Here is a 15,777-nt window from a genome sequence, read left to right as displayed (position 1 = left end):
CAAAGATAGCCCCCTAAGTTTCAGAGGTGATGTGAAAAACAAGACATTCAATGCTTGGTAATATTTGACTTTGGATTTACATTTATTGCTTTGCTTTTATAATCAGCTGTTAATGAAATATTAAAGATTCTATTCTCATGTATGACCTTCTCAAATGAACAGATGAAAATAAACCCCATTTAAAAAGTATTTCATAATCTAGGCTTGGGATTTCATTGTTGTTACATTACATGAACACCTGCAAAATCAGTGCTTTGTTTTAGATAAAAAATGTTAAACCCAGCTTCAAAAATAAGTGTCAAAGCTGTGCCCGAGGACTGAAAAGATGGCTCACCTGTTAAAGAGCCTGCCATGACCATGAAGGCTTGATTTCAGATCATCAGAATTCTCACAAAAAAAATCCAGGTACAGTGGAGCACTCCAGTAACTCAAACACTGCCTGTGGGGTGGTGACAGGTAGACTACTCAGCCAGTCTAGCCAACTGATCAAACACAAAACAGGTTCACTAAAAGAAAGTCTCAAAACATGAAAGTGAAGAGGGGTCAAGAAATGACACCCAGTGTTGACCTAGGGTCACTACACTCATATACAGACATATGAGCATGTACATCCATAAGCACAAGTACATACAACACACACATACACATATAGACACACACAGAAACAGACACACATGCAAAACATAGACACTCACGCATACACACAAACATACAGACAGACGTAGACACACATACAACACATATACACCGACATATGCTTAGACACACAGACACAAACATACAGCACATACATACAACAAGCATACACTAACACACATAAACACACATACAACATACACAATATAACACAAACCTACATAGACACACACATCATCATCACCTATACCACAAACACCTTACATCCACAGCTCCCCACAAAACCTGTGTTTGAGTAAAAGCCCAGTTGCGTAGAAACACTAGAGAGACATGACATGCAGCAGAGCCCCTCAGCTCTGTGTGTATAATGAACACAAATACTTAATTATCCCTGCCCCAGAGATTGAACCTCCTGGGAAGAGTCAGGTTTCCAGGTTCCTTATCAAAATGAAAAGACTGTAAAATATATTTATCATTTCGTCAGCTCTGTTTGAAGCTGGGGATAAATGTTGTTTGTTACTGTGAGTTCCCTCCCTTTGTTTTGTTTGCAGTGTTCATAACGGACAATTAAAACTGGAGCTGTAATAAGGCGTCTGTTGGAAACAACTGCAGACAAAGGAAGCGCTTTCTCTGGCAAGTAGGGGGCTGAGGGGATGGTGAAGACAGCTTACAGAAACCATCCATCTCAGCAGAGAAGGGATCCTTTCCACTCCCACATCGTCATGCACATACTCTGTGGCCCTGGGGCTAAAATGACTAGCTTTTTAAGTTGGCCATGGAATCAGATGATAACTAACTTATTTTCAATATTCTAATTATTTCATATGGGTTTTGGCTGTATGTACTCATAAATTTTTCAGTAACATTTTATTCTAAAGTAAGATCCAGTAGTTATAGCCCACAGCATCAATAAGAATTCACCCTTCTGGATTGCTTCCTTGGTACATATGCCGGGTCACATACATATATTCACAAGCAGGTATGCATGGAACACACAGAGAGATGCATACCCAAGAACAAAGCACACATGCGTGTTCAAGGATATACATTTACATTTGCATACATGCATACGATATGCATATGCATATTTTCACATATGTACACAGAATTTTTCCCTCAATATACACATATAGACAAGCACACACACATACATGCACACACATACCACACATAGAGGATACACACACATACAGGCCAACACAAAAACATAGTGTGCATACATACAAGCAGCCATATCTGACTGTATTTACATGTATATGGCTAGACATTTGCATACTGTCACTTAAAGAATGGAAAAATACAGAAGCACGCTGCACATATATTCATCAACACACACATGTACAGAGACATGAGCACAACAAAATATAGTTGCACTGGTAAAGAAATGAAATGCATAGAGGAGTATAAGGAGATACAACACATATATACACATGTGTACCAATAAGTATACACATGTCCAGAAACATGCCAACAGGGATGCTGACAGGTGTATATGCACTCACAAACACACATTCATACACCAACATGAATTTACAGGACACCATGACATCTTTGTGCACACATGAGCACATGCATGTGCACACACACACACATACACACACACATACACACACACACATACACAAACATATGGTCATAGAGACTCAGTCATGTACATCCTGCACTCTCACATATATGCACACACACACACGTTGCGAAGAGCTGATTTCGAATAGCTATTTCAGGTCACTAGGTTTCTGAGCTGAGGCTTATTTTCACTAATGAAAATAATCACGTTCTGCCTGTCTCTCAGTGCCTCTGGGAAAGCTCAGTCCACCACCGCTCCTTCCTCAGTGCCTTTGGGAAAGCTCACTCACTGCTTTCTCCACTGCTTTTGCCCACCTCAGCTCCCAAAGCCCAATCTCTGCAGTTCAAATTAAAAAAAAAAACTCTGATCATGAACTGGACAGCACTGAGATTTTCCTGACTTGGGAACCTTGATTTTCACATCATCCCCAGATGGACAGAACAGGGCAGAGCCCTTGGTCCTTCCTTTACAAGGCACTGTCCATGCTAACCTTCCTATTTCTTTCCCTCAGTCTGGAATGCAAATGGAGCAGATGCTGGAAAGTTAAGTCTATTTTTTCCCTGGTCCAGGGCACGAATTGTGTGTGATCCATCTTTGTATCTACAGTGCCTAGCAAAGTGCTCGACATGTAACAGAATGCAGCAAGTTTGACAATTAGTGAGAGCCCAGCATCGGATCCTTTTCCTCAGCATCCAACAGTTTGTGCAGTTCCACACAGGAGCATGTACTTGAGCAGAGACTAACATGAGCAGTCATGTAATGTGCTAAAATCCTATCTTCTTGGGAAAAAGTTTCATTCAAGTTCTCTTATGTTTCAAAAAGATTACTTTCAATGACAGAAAACACTATGTATAAAGACCCAAGGAGTGTCATGTTCTCATAAAGTACCTGGACTTTGCAGATGGTTTAAATGTCTTGCCTACCATGAACTAGAGACTAGACTTCTAGTAAGTTTTCTTCTTTAAGATTTGTTTTATTTTTAATTATACATAGGTGTGTAAGGAGGGTGGGGTTATGTGGATGTGAGTGTAGGTTCCAATAGAGGGCAGAGATTTCTGATCACTCCGTAGTTGGAGTTGCAGGTAGTTATGAGCAAGATGACCCGAGTGCTAGGAACTTTGCTCAGTTCATGTGTCAGCATAGTCTTGGCCTCTTTCTTAATGCTGAGATATCTCTCCATTCACTGTAGTCAGGTTTTCCATCTTTAACCAGGCATTTCACTCTTGGATGTAAATGGGGATAATAACTGTTACAGAAGGCTTTGGAATTCAGGTAATAAACTTCACAGTTATTGTTAGTGGGTAATACTGGAGGTGTTAGCAACACAGTGGGTACGACTGAAGATGAGTAGTTATGGTCATGCTTGATGTCATCAGTGACTGTTGTCACGGAAAATAAAGAGCAAATGAAGGGAGGGAGCGAACACAGACAAGTTAAATGAGGTGTAAGGTAGCCAGCTCCCCAGCCTGAGCCACCAGTGAGAATCACTACATTCTATCTTATGAACCAGGAGACCAAGACCTAGAAGACATAACAAATGGCTCTCCTGGTCCAGGAACATGACTGAAAGTATCAAGTGAGGATCGCCATCGTGAATTCCAGGTTTAGGGTTTCTAGCACAGTCGTGCCTCATCTCAGAACCTGCCATGATGTGCATAGAGTGTCCTCCACAAGCTCACATGGTGCTATTATTTTAGAAGATTCTGAAAATTACAGGCTGCAGGAACTAGAGGAAGGAGGTTCCAGAGGACACGTATGTAGAGGTCACATGTGGTTCGTAATCTCCCTTTGCTTCCTTTCTTTCTGGCTTCCGTGACCTGAATCGCTCAGTGCCATCTTCTGCCCTCAACAATATGAAACCTCACGCATCATAAGCTAATATTGTAGTCCATTTCTCCTGAGGTGAAACATTCCCTACTGAAGAGAGAAAGGACAGTCATAAGACTCAGAAACTAAAATCACAAGTCACAGGAAACTCCCAGGACTTACAAGACTGCTCCCCAGGTGTTACAAACAGTAACAGCTGCTGGGGAGACGAGACTCTGGTCCTCTAAGCTGACAGTGAGTTGTGCACAGAACCCTAGGGATGCAGGTCTTGAGAGTCATTGCCAGTGTTGGATTGGACCAACCAGCAGTGCCATGAATGAGGAATGTAGGCTTCTGTAAACAAGTCCAACACTATCATTAGGTCACTAGTCTAGAAGCAAATGGAATCATCTCTCTGTTCTGTTGTCAGTGTCCTCTCTGGGGTGTTCACAGAAAAAGTCACACAATTACCAAACAAATGTTTCTCGTTTAACTTGCTCTCTCACGTATTTTGCTCACTGCACCAAAGCAACTAGTTCAGAATACGACTATCTATCTATCTATCTATCTATCTATCTATCTATCTATCTATCATTTATATCTATGTATTATGTATTTACTTATTTCTATGAGGTGTGTGTGTGTGTGTGTGTGTGTGTGTGTGTGTGTGTGTGTGTGTGTGTGTTTTCCAGCAAGATATAGTGTACTCTTGGCAGTCAAGCAATAACTAACTTTTGGGGGGAATCTCTTCTCCTACTGTGGGTACTAGGGGTAAGACTCAAGTAATCATACTTATGCAACCAGCACTCTTACCCACAGAGCCATCTTGGCAGCCTGAGTATATAATAATTATTCATGCTAAAAAGATCTCAGTGGTCTATGGTAATTTATGTTTAACAAAATACACCCAAACTATAAAATCCTGATATTGAATTACACCTATTACTTCTTATAGTTCAGACTGGCCATATCATTTCATCTCTGAAAATTGCCCACATGTGAAGCCAGGAAGATAATACATACCTCTCTGGCTGACAAATTAATTAGAGAATATATCAAAATGGTCTTGTGGTGCAAAGACGCAATGACTGAATGATACTCTTTTATATATTTACCTATTTTTATTCAATAGCTAGTTCTTAATAATACTTTCAGATACAGAGTCTAATCCAGTAAGAGAATAATTATCATGTTCATAATGCATTCTCCATGTGTCAGAACTGAAAATAAGAGACTAGATTAGGAAACCAGAAGGCCCATTGCCTCCCTCTGACAACCACTACAGCATCAGGGTAACACCTGCCTCTTCTAAGCAGTCAATCCCATCACTCCTGGAAGCCAGGATATGAAGGATGCAAACTAACTGGAAAGTTTAACACACAAGAAATGTTCTTGATAATAAGAGCAAAGTAACTGGGAAGTAGAGTAAACATTTAAAGAATGGAGACTGATGTTCTCATAATGGAGGGTTTTTTTTCCTTCTCTAGAAGGGTCTCCCTTACAACCAGAAGATGATGATGTCATATTAATTAGCCAAGTCCTGACCTGGATATTAAAAAGGCCTGCATTAGTACATTCTGTTTTATAAAATGAGTTATGGGAATGGATTTACTGATCAGTGGTAAAAAAAAAAAAAAAAAAAAAAAAAAAAAAAAAATACTTGCTACCCTTCCAGAAGACCTGCGCTCAGTTTCCACATCATGGTAGCTTACAACTCAAGTTCCAGTGAATACGATGCTTTTTTCTGGCCTCGGTAAGTACCACGTGCATGCAGTACACAGGCATTCATGTAGACAAAGCTGTCAAGCACATAACATGGATAAATCATTTTTTAAGATGAGTTGTAGATAAACATACAAATTTTCTCCCCATCCTGGTAGTCTAGCTCTCACTGTAGCTTAGGGAGGTGGGGTGGGGGTGGGCTTTATAATCTTATTAACTAAAGGTAGTTACTTATATAAAAAGTAATGCTATTTCCAAGTTACTAATTAATTCCCATTTTTATTTTCCTCCTTTCACTTTATCCTGGTGAACAGTGATCAGTGAACCCTGTCTAGCAATCACAAGTCCTAGAGACTGGAAGCCTCCCCTTGGGGAATCAGTGCTGTTTCTGAATCCCCTCTGCCCTACTCAGAAGTTCAGCACTACAAATGTGCCTTCTCTTCAAGTTCAGACAAACTTACACAAGCAAGGCACTTGCAGTGGAAAACTATAGTCTCTCAAGTGTTGTGACATATTCTTATGATCCTAGCACAGGGAATGCAGAGCTAGAGGAATTACAAGTTTAAAGGTAGCCAGAAATATGTAAGGACTTTGATAAAGCTAGCCAGAGCTCCATAATAAGTATGTCCTTGTTTGAAATTAACAAATTTAGGCAAGCTAGGTATCTTACTAGTTAAAAGCACTTGCTGCCAAGCCTGATGACTGGCGTTCAATCCTGGGACTTTCATGATGGAAAAAGTTATCCATTCTTATATCCACACTTGTGCCATTGCATAAAAATACATGCATGCATGCATGTATGCATAGATAGATAGATAGATAGATAGATAGATAGATAGATAGATAGATAGATAGATAGATAGACAGAGAGAGAGAGAGAGAGATAATTTACCCCTCCACAAAGAAAACGGTCTTCCCAGCCTTACTCTGTACTGGCATCAGAACAGCAGTGAAGGGCTGAAGCTGAGAGAAAGCAGCTATTTTGAGGTTGCATGTTTGTTTCCAGTAGGCACACACTTTCTCCCTCAACTTGGGTTTTGTGGTAAAGGGTTTCTGTAAATATGGTTAAGAACCCTCATCAGTTGATTTTAAGAAACAAAGAGATTAAAAAAAAAAGAAAAAGGAAACAAAAGGATTATCAAGTGTGTCTAACCAAATCAACTATAGAAGCCATTTAAGAGGCAGGTCTTTACTCAGACTAATCACAGAAGTCAGACAGATTCCTTAGGCTGGGCCTGAAAAACGCAGAAGCACTCAGTGGATAACTGCTTGGGTGCCACATGATAAGGGACTGGCTGTGGACAATAAGGGACAGACTGACCTTAGGCTGACAGCTAACAGAAACATGTGGAGCTCACTCTTGTGACCCCCAAGGAAGGAGTCTTCCCAACACTCACTGAGTCAGGAAGCATGTTGACTTCAGCATTGGCGTATTCAACACTGAATCTTCAGTACCATGTACGAGGTCCTGAATCTACCATGCTTATCCTTCTGATCTATTACATCTCTGGTCTATAGACTGTTACAGGAGCAATTGCTAAGTCATGAACTTCACAAATCCTGCTCTACCAGGGTGGGAATCTGAAACATTTCAGTTAGAGAAGCCACAGAGAAAGTAATAGGCTTATGTTTTACTTCAAAAAATGCACCTTGAATAACTTAGCTGAATGTTCTTTACATGAGCCAGCTGATTCATTAATCCTATTCACACTACAGTGTCCTGGTGACCACTGACAGGCAAACATCTTCTGCAAACATTGTCAGAAATGGCCAATCTTTTCTCCATGTGTCCATAGTCAGACCTTTTCTTCACTATTAGATAATTCTCTCAGAATAAAAAAAGAATCTAGATTATTCTTCATTCTAGGACAATTTGCTTTGTGAGATTTGAAGTTTAAACACCCTCATCTCCTGAGTCCATCCATTTTCCCTTGTGTGACATTCACACAATCTTATTTTACCTTGGTGGGAAGCAGGGAGAAAGGATGGCCAAGAATCCCCTGGGCAAGCTTCCTGAACGTGCAACAGGAGCAGTATCAAGAAGGCATTAGCACTGTCATTAAACCAGCTTCCTATTGTTCAGAATGAGGCAAGCTTTGCCAGCTCTTCACTTTTGCATCCTGGTGGCTGCAAATGCATCAAATAAACAAACAAACAAATAAAATAAAGACCCTCCACAGTCTTCTAATGCAGTAGGCAAATGACACAGGAGAAGGTAAAGGGACCATTATTTTCTCTAGAATCAGAGTCAGCTGAGGAGTGGATCTATTATTGTCATTATTGTTATTATTATTAATTTTCATCCTCATAGTTTGACCAACCATTTTTGTAATAAATAAATAAAAAAGAAAAAAAAAAAAAAAAAAAAAAAAAAAAAAAAAAAAAAAAAAGCAAGCAGTTTCACTAAAGACACGACCAGAGCGCCACCATGTGGAGGAGCCTTATGGATTCACAGATGCTCAAGAGGTTTGAACACTAAGTAGCAACTCAAGACAATCTGTAATGGTGAAAAGGGTCCAATAAATAAGTGGTTATGAACACGTGTGTCTTCAAAAGCATACTCATTATGGTGTTTAACATCAATATATTTATACAAGATGTGACATGACTCTTAATTCCAGGTTTTACACTGCAAATATACATATATGGATATATATATATAATAATTATATACACATAGATTTGCATACACATGTATACATAATACACATATAATATGTATACTGTGTATGTATATGTTTGTACATATATATAGCAAATATATATTGCAAAATCATATATTCATGTTTAAAGCAGAATTATTTTATTTAATAGCCTTTGTCATTTTCTAACCTACAACCACATAGCTAGAAACAGCCTCAGGATTCAGAGCAGTATTCTGTCTGGTTTATGAAAAGCCCCATTTATTCAAACCCCTCCTGACATCTGCTAATGTGTAAGCATTGTCTACAGTGGTACCGAGGTACCAGACTGGTTTGATTGTAGTTGTAGCTGTTTTATTGTACTTGTTTGCCACTCAATTCTTCAATTATCATAATCATTTCTAATGATCTTATGTCTTTGTATTGCTCTGCTGTAGGTTTTAGTTCTGAAGATGAATGCTTGAATTTCTTTGCGTAGCTTTCCCGACCCATTTTCCCCAGAGGCCTTGCCTACATGTGATGAAAATGTAGTTCCCTAAAAGGAATGTAGGCTGAGAGAGAAAAGGAGGATGAGATGAACTGTGGTGTGAAGCATGCTGTCGTTTCAAATCTTAGCCCACCCAAGCCACTCCTGCAGAGCAAAAACATGGCATATGTTTGGTCATCCAAGTGTCTCCTTGCTGATGCATGTTAGGCCTCTTGCCACACTGTCTGATGTCCTCTGGTCCATGGACAGTCAGTAGGTTTGCTTTCACCAGTGAGTATTTTGCCAACATCACTGAACTCACCTGACTTTGGTTAAAAGTTTCCCAAAGAAAATACACCTCAAAGCCACCAAAACATCAGGGTACTTTTGTATTTATTAAATGTTTCTTTAAATTTTATTTTATGTTTAAGAATGTTTGGATACATTCATGTTTGTGTACTAAATGTGTGCCTTATGCTACCAGAAGACAGAAGAGGGCACCAGATCCACTGAAACTGAAGTTACAGATGCTTATGAACCACTGTGTTGGTACTGCAAACCAAACCTAGTTCCTTTGCAAGAGTAACATATACTGTTAACTACTGAGCCATTTTTGCAGACAGTTGTATACTGTCTTTAATGACACATGTTGATTTGAGTCTCAATTTCCACTACTCCAAAATTAGACACATGCCTAAATGGGGACATGGATCTTCTTTTCACATTAATGAAATGAACAAGAGTCAAGACATTAGCAATGTCACAGTGTTGCCTTTGTTAAGGGTGCTAATGCCATTGTGTCCTCTTCAGGAAAGAATACGCTTGTTGATAAAAGAGACCCTTGTAGAGTCTGAAGGTATCTTACTAATTGTTTTCTTTGATATTATGTGTTTAAATAATCTTTGCCTCAATTTACCTCTTTCTCTGAGGCCTTGTGGCTGCTGCTTCTTTCCATATTAGCAATCTATTTATCAGTGGGGCGGGACTCTTGTGATCAGTGCACTAAATTAAAGGAAAATCTGTTTTCACTCTGATCTCTAACACTGTAATGAAACTGCCAGCAGATGGTAACATGCTTACACTATATCTTTATACACCCTCCCCACAATATTATCTAGGATGAAACCCATACCTGACTCCATTATTGGGCTAAGAACCTGTGGCTGGATAGGTCATAGTTTTTAAGATCTTACATTATATTGCTGAGTGGGCATAGTAGTAAACTGACTGGTAATGACTTATTGTTGTACCTATATGTAAATGCAGCTATTATCCTTATCTGAGAAGCTTCAATTTGCAGTAGAAGATGTTTAATATAATGACCCACAAGTAGCCAAGGTGAAAAGAATAAATGATACCCACTGCTCAGCCCTGAAGGTAAAATATATACCTTCAAGTATCGTTGTGGAAAAAGAGGCAGAATGTAAGAGCCAGTGGCAGTGAATACCTACAGGAACCATTATCTGCTGGTCACAATCATGTAGCTGTTCATAATGAGTTCATAGTGGTTTCAACAGCATATACAAGACCTGGGCAAGCACAGGCTAGACCAAATCCTAGCAAGGAGAGAGGAACTGGGAGTTGGATACACAATTCCACCCACAATCTCTGGAGTTACTGACAATTGGGAGATGGGTGAGGGGAGAGGAAGGAGGAAGAGGAGAGGGAGAGGGAGGGAGGGAGGGAGGGAGGGAGGGAGGGAGGGGAAGGGAGAGAGAGAGAGAGAGAGAGAGAGAGAGAGAGAGAGAGAGAGAGAGAGATTGATTCTCTAAGAGTGTAGCTCCTGGTAAGTTGTTACTCTCCAGTGGAAGAGCACACATCTAAGAAGGTTTGGGCATCACAATTGATCTTGAAGGTTTCAAACAAACGAACAAACATTAAACATGAAAACCCTTTTAAGAGATCACATGCTTCTTGGAATTCTACCTTTATTTGAAATTTGTTTTACTATCCTTTCTTCCCATTGTATGTCAAATGAATTTTTAAAACTCATATCATCAGTCTTGGGGAGGAAGAAATCAGATCTTTTACACATTTTCCCTATTAGCTTAGTAGCACATGCTATGTATAAGGTAGAAACAAATGAAATATTTTAAAGCAAAGAAATATTCTTATAAAGAATAAGGCTATGTAGATTTGACATAGAACTCAATATAACTTGAGTTCTTTTCATGTATGACATATATCTAGAATAATAAAAATGTGGTGTTTCAAAAATACTGTGGTTGTGCAAGACCAAAATAATACAAAAGAAAACCTGCACACATGCAACAAATGTTTACAGACTATATCCAGCCACACACTCCCATAGCACTAGAAAACTGATATGAACTCTTTCTTTGATATTCAAACCAAGCTGGGACCTAAGAGTGTCAGTACCTATTATAGCTATGGCATGATGTCTACTCTCTTTCTAATTGTAAAGTCAACAGAAAACAATGTTGTGTAAATGGAGGAGCCAGAAGCAGGTGAAGACTTCAATGAAACAAGACTGAGGCTAGCAGCAAACTTGAGGATGGAGATGAAGCAGGAATCAGAATATACTTTAGGGACAAGCGTTCAGCTATGAAAGAAATGGCAGGGACTTGGGAGATGGCTCCATTGGTAAAGATCTTGCTTTACCAACATGAGGGTCCATAGGTAAATGTACAGAGTAGTACGTGGTTTATGCTAGTACTGAGGAGGTAGAGACAAAAGAACCTCTGAGATTGCTTGCCAACTGACCGAGCCTAGTTAGTTAGTTGGAGCTCTCTCTCTTTTTCTCTCCTTTCTCTGTTTTGTCTCTGTCTTTCTGTTTCTCTGTCTGTGTCTGTGTCTGTGTCTGTGTCTGTGTCTGTGTCTCTCTCTCTCTCTCTCTCTCTCTCTCTCTCTCTCTCTCTCTCTCTCTCTCTTTCCTTCCCTCCCACTCTCCCTCCCCAGCAATTTTCAATTGTCAGTAGCTGTAAAGCTTGGGGGTATGTTTATGTCGCCAGCTCCCAACTCCTCTCTACTTGCTGGGATTTGCTCTAGCCTGGGCTTGCACGGGGTTTGAATATAATGTTGAAACCATTATGAGTGCATTATGAAAAGACACCTGGTAGTGCCCAGCAGATAATGGTACCTGTAGTTATCTACTGCCTCTGGCTCAAAAATAAAATGAGGGTGGCATCTGAGAAACAAGAGAAAGGCTGTCCTATGGCCTCCACATAGTGAATGCCATGTGAACATGCAATAGTGAACACAGGTGCTCCTGTACACAGTAGCACAGATACAAAAGGGGTAAGTCAGGAGGTTAGAGAACACAGAAGGCAGAGTCACTCTTGCCTTCCATTCTCATCTTCAAACATGGATTCCAATCATGATCTTGAGCTACATATTCTACAAAATGTGGCCAGGTTCCTTTTGTTCATGGAGGAAGGTCCTACTTGGGAAATAATATCCTTACCTACTGCAGATAATAAACTTTTCTCTGCTGTCTTCTCTTTTTACTATGCTTGTTTTAGCACTGTAGTCACCGAGATGTCCACCCACTATGTTTGCCCACACCACTTCTATCAATTTGTGTTGAAGAAAGTATTTAAGCGCATGCATTCATATTAGAGCTGCTTCCTCAGACCCAGTCTTTACTGGCATCAAATTTCACAACAGGGAAACATATTTCCTGACATTTTCTTTTCTGTTGCTCTCCTTGTTCTAGTGTCCAGAAGAACACTTCATGACAGATACAGATGAGAAGTTGTCAGGAGACACTCCTGGAATGGCGTTGATATTTATAGCTGTAAATATCTGAGGTACATGATTCCTTCAGTGGTGAGGTGAGCATCACAGAGACGCATGTTGGAGACACAGAATATCCTCTTTTTTCCCCCTTTGTAATATTCACCTGCAAATGAAAGATAAGGAATACTGTGATTCGTAAGCAAGGACCTCTGCATATTGGTAACTATTTTGTAGACACATGAAGCTTTATCAAACAAAATGGCAGTAATGTTTATTCTGTTAACAACTTAAAGCAAAAGTTCTTCCTGACATTCAACTGTATGTAACATTCTTAAAGTCCAAAGGAGAAAAAAAAATCACAATACTTAATAGAGTGGTGGGAACACTGGGTGTGTTGTATAGAAAAGGGACCTAGAAGCACCTGTACTTTGAGTACTGTGGTCTACCTCACACCCCAGCTCAACTTGCATGCTAGGTGAGACCTGAAGAAAGACCCCTTTTACAAATTGGAAGACTTTTCTGCCCCCCTCTTCCCATTTCTCTCTGAGAAAGAATTCAGTTCTGGTCCCATTCTGAACCAATTCATCTCTAAAATAAAATAGTCAGGAAGAAGGGGACTTGTGAAGACATTTGGTGATAGGTTTCCAAGATAGAACTAAGTACTAAATTCACTTGGACCTACCAATGCCTACAGCAATAAGGGAAACAAGTATGTGGGATCTACCCCTAGATGATGCAATCCATAACCTGGGCCAATGTGACTTGGAAGGTCACTCAACTTTAAGAACTGTAGGTCAATTCTGTTCTCCCTACATTTAATAAGAAAGGGAAAAAATTTTAAAAAATAAATTCCCTGGTTTGTCAAATAAGGGATAGTTATGTCCATAATGCCATTAAGTCTGTTTAAAAATGGACTATATATCTCTATATTCTACTTAAATAGTTAAACTTAGGTTAATATCTCATTTAGAAAAGTAATTAATTCAAAAGTTACAATATTTTCTTTCCATTTGCTGAGGGCTAGGTTGAACCAAGGTTATCACAGTGGCTCTGATGTATGGAAAAGGAACATTGCTCCATCTTTAAAACCAGAAATATACTTGCCAGATCCAGTAATGGCCTGGAGCCAGGGTCTCGGTCAAACTGTAGCTTCAGATCCTTAGAACTCAACTTTCCTACCCTAGGAGGATGTAATTATCAGTCCCAAGGCTGGTGTGTGCTCAGTCTATGATATTCTTGAGATAGCCTATGTTCCCCTTGTGCAGCACTGTTTGATTAGCCTCCAACTAACTCCACCCCATTTTATAATAGCCTTTTGATGACGCTGTCCCATTTCTCCTTGGAAATAGTATATAAGATGTCATATAATTTCTTAATAGTTTACCTGGCATAAGATATAGATCAACAAGACCATCTGAGTCCACCTGCTCCTTCTTCTTTATCCATTATCCCCTGGCTCCTCTCTCCTGGGATCCTGTCATTGAAAAATGACCTTCTGGTCCTGGTCACTTTCCTCTTATTAAATAGCATCTGAAAGAAATAAGTATACCCATATACAAATGCGAGAATGTACTATCCCCAAATGCGGTATCAAAGCTTCTACATCTAAGGACCAAGGGCAAACCTTGAGCCTTAGAGGGATATTTCCTATCTATCCTATAGGAACATAGATGATTTTTATTATCGTGTGGGAAAATAGATATACTATGACACTATATCTACATTTCCTTATTTGAACATAAATTGCTGACTGCACAAAGAAACCTACTGGACAATTCATATATTTCCTCATTATCACACATACACAGAGTTTCTCCAGGTATTTAAGATAAATTGTAAAACTGAAACATTTTCAAACTTACTAGATATTTAATTGTTCTCCAAATACCAAGTAACATTTATTTAGAGACAAATCCTCACTATATATCATCTCTGGCAGGGATGGTATTTACTATTTGACTCATCCTAGCTTAGAACTTGCAGCAATCCTCCTGCCTCATCCTCCTGAAAACTGGGTTTCCAGCATTCACTTCCATAGCCACAATCTAATTAATATTTAAACATACGTGTTTAGTGTTGTGCAATGCAATAAAACTTTGACAGTGTTGGCATACCTGTAGCTTACAGTCTCAATCTGATTATTTCAGAGTTATTATAATAAAGACTTCATTAAACAATGTGACATTAGTCATATTTTTATGTTTATTGTACATTCAGTATTTCCTAGAACATGTGCATTCCTAGAAAAACCTCGCCTTTGAGAAATGTCTAGATCAAAGACTTCTTCCATTTTTTATGAACCCCTTCTCCTACTTAGCAGTTATTGCCAAAATCAATGGATTTATTTAGAACAAGAATTTATCATGACAAGAGGATTTCTGAAATGAAAATACTAAAGCACGTCGTAATGCTGCATGCACCTTACCAAGCTTGTTAAAAATCACATGATACGGGAAAGTTTGCCTGCTGAACAGCAAGGTGTTTCTAGCTCCATCCTTGATAACTGGCTTAACAATTACAGTTTCTTAGCCTGGTAAACATTCTGAGCATAGTAATTATGCGTATTTTGTTCTAATGGTCATCAAGTTGCTCCTGGTGATAGAATAGTGGTGGTGATTGTAATTAACTACATTCCTCACAAAAACGAACTATAGATGAAGAGTGTCAATCCTGGGTTATCAGAAAGTGTTGAATGTAAGGAAAAATAGGAAGACTTGACGCATGGATAAATCATTAAAGAATATGATTTTCAGTGATTCCAAATCAACAATTACAACTCAGATTATAAAGTATTTCTTTTTGGTGTTTTTTATTTATTTATTCATTTATTTATTTACGCTCCAGATTTTATTCCACCCCTCCCCCATCCACCCTCTGACTGTTCCACTTCCCATACCTTCAACCCACTCCCCTGTCTCTAGAGACTGTTCCCACCCCTACCCCCCACTCCACCTGACCTCTAAACCCCCTGGGGCCTTCAGTCCCTTGAGGATTAGGTACGGTACGTCATGTCTGATTGAACACAGACCCGGCAGCACTCTGCTGTATATGTGTTGGGGGCCTCTTATCAGCTGCTGTATGCTGCCTTCCTGGTGGTCCCGTGTTTGAGAGATCTCGGGGGTCCAGGTTAAGTGAGACTGTTGGTCCTCCTATTTAGTGGCCCTTTTCCTCAGCTTCTCTCAGCCTTTCCTTAATTGAACCACAGGTGTCAGCAGCTTCTGTCCATTGGTTGGGTGCAA

Source organism: Arvicanthis niloticus, chromosome 14 (genome assembly GCF_011762505.2).
Source record: "Arvicanthis niloticus isolate mArvNil1 chromosome 14, mArvNil1.pat.X, whole genome shotgun sequence".
NCBI lineage: Eukaryota > Metazoa > Chordata > Mammalia > Rodentia > Muridae > Arvicanthis > Arvicanthis niloticus.
Note: the sequence above shows the minus strand (reverse complement) of the source record.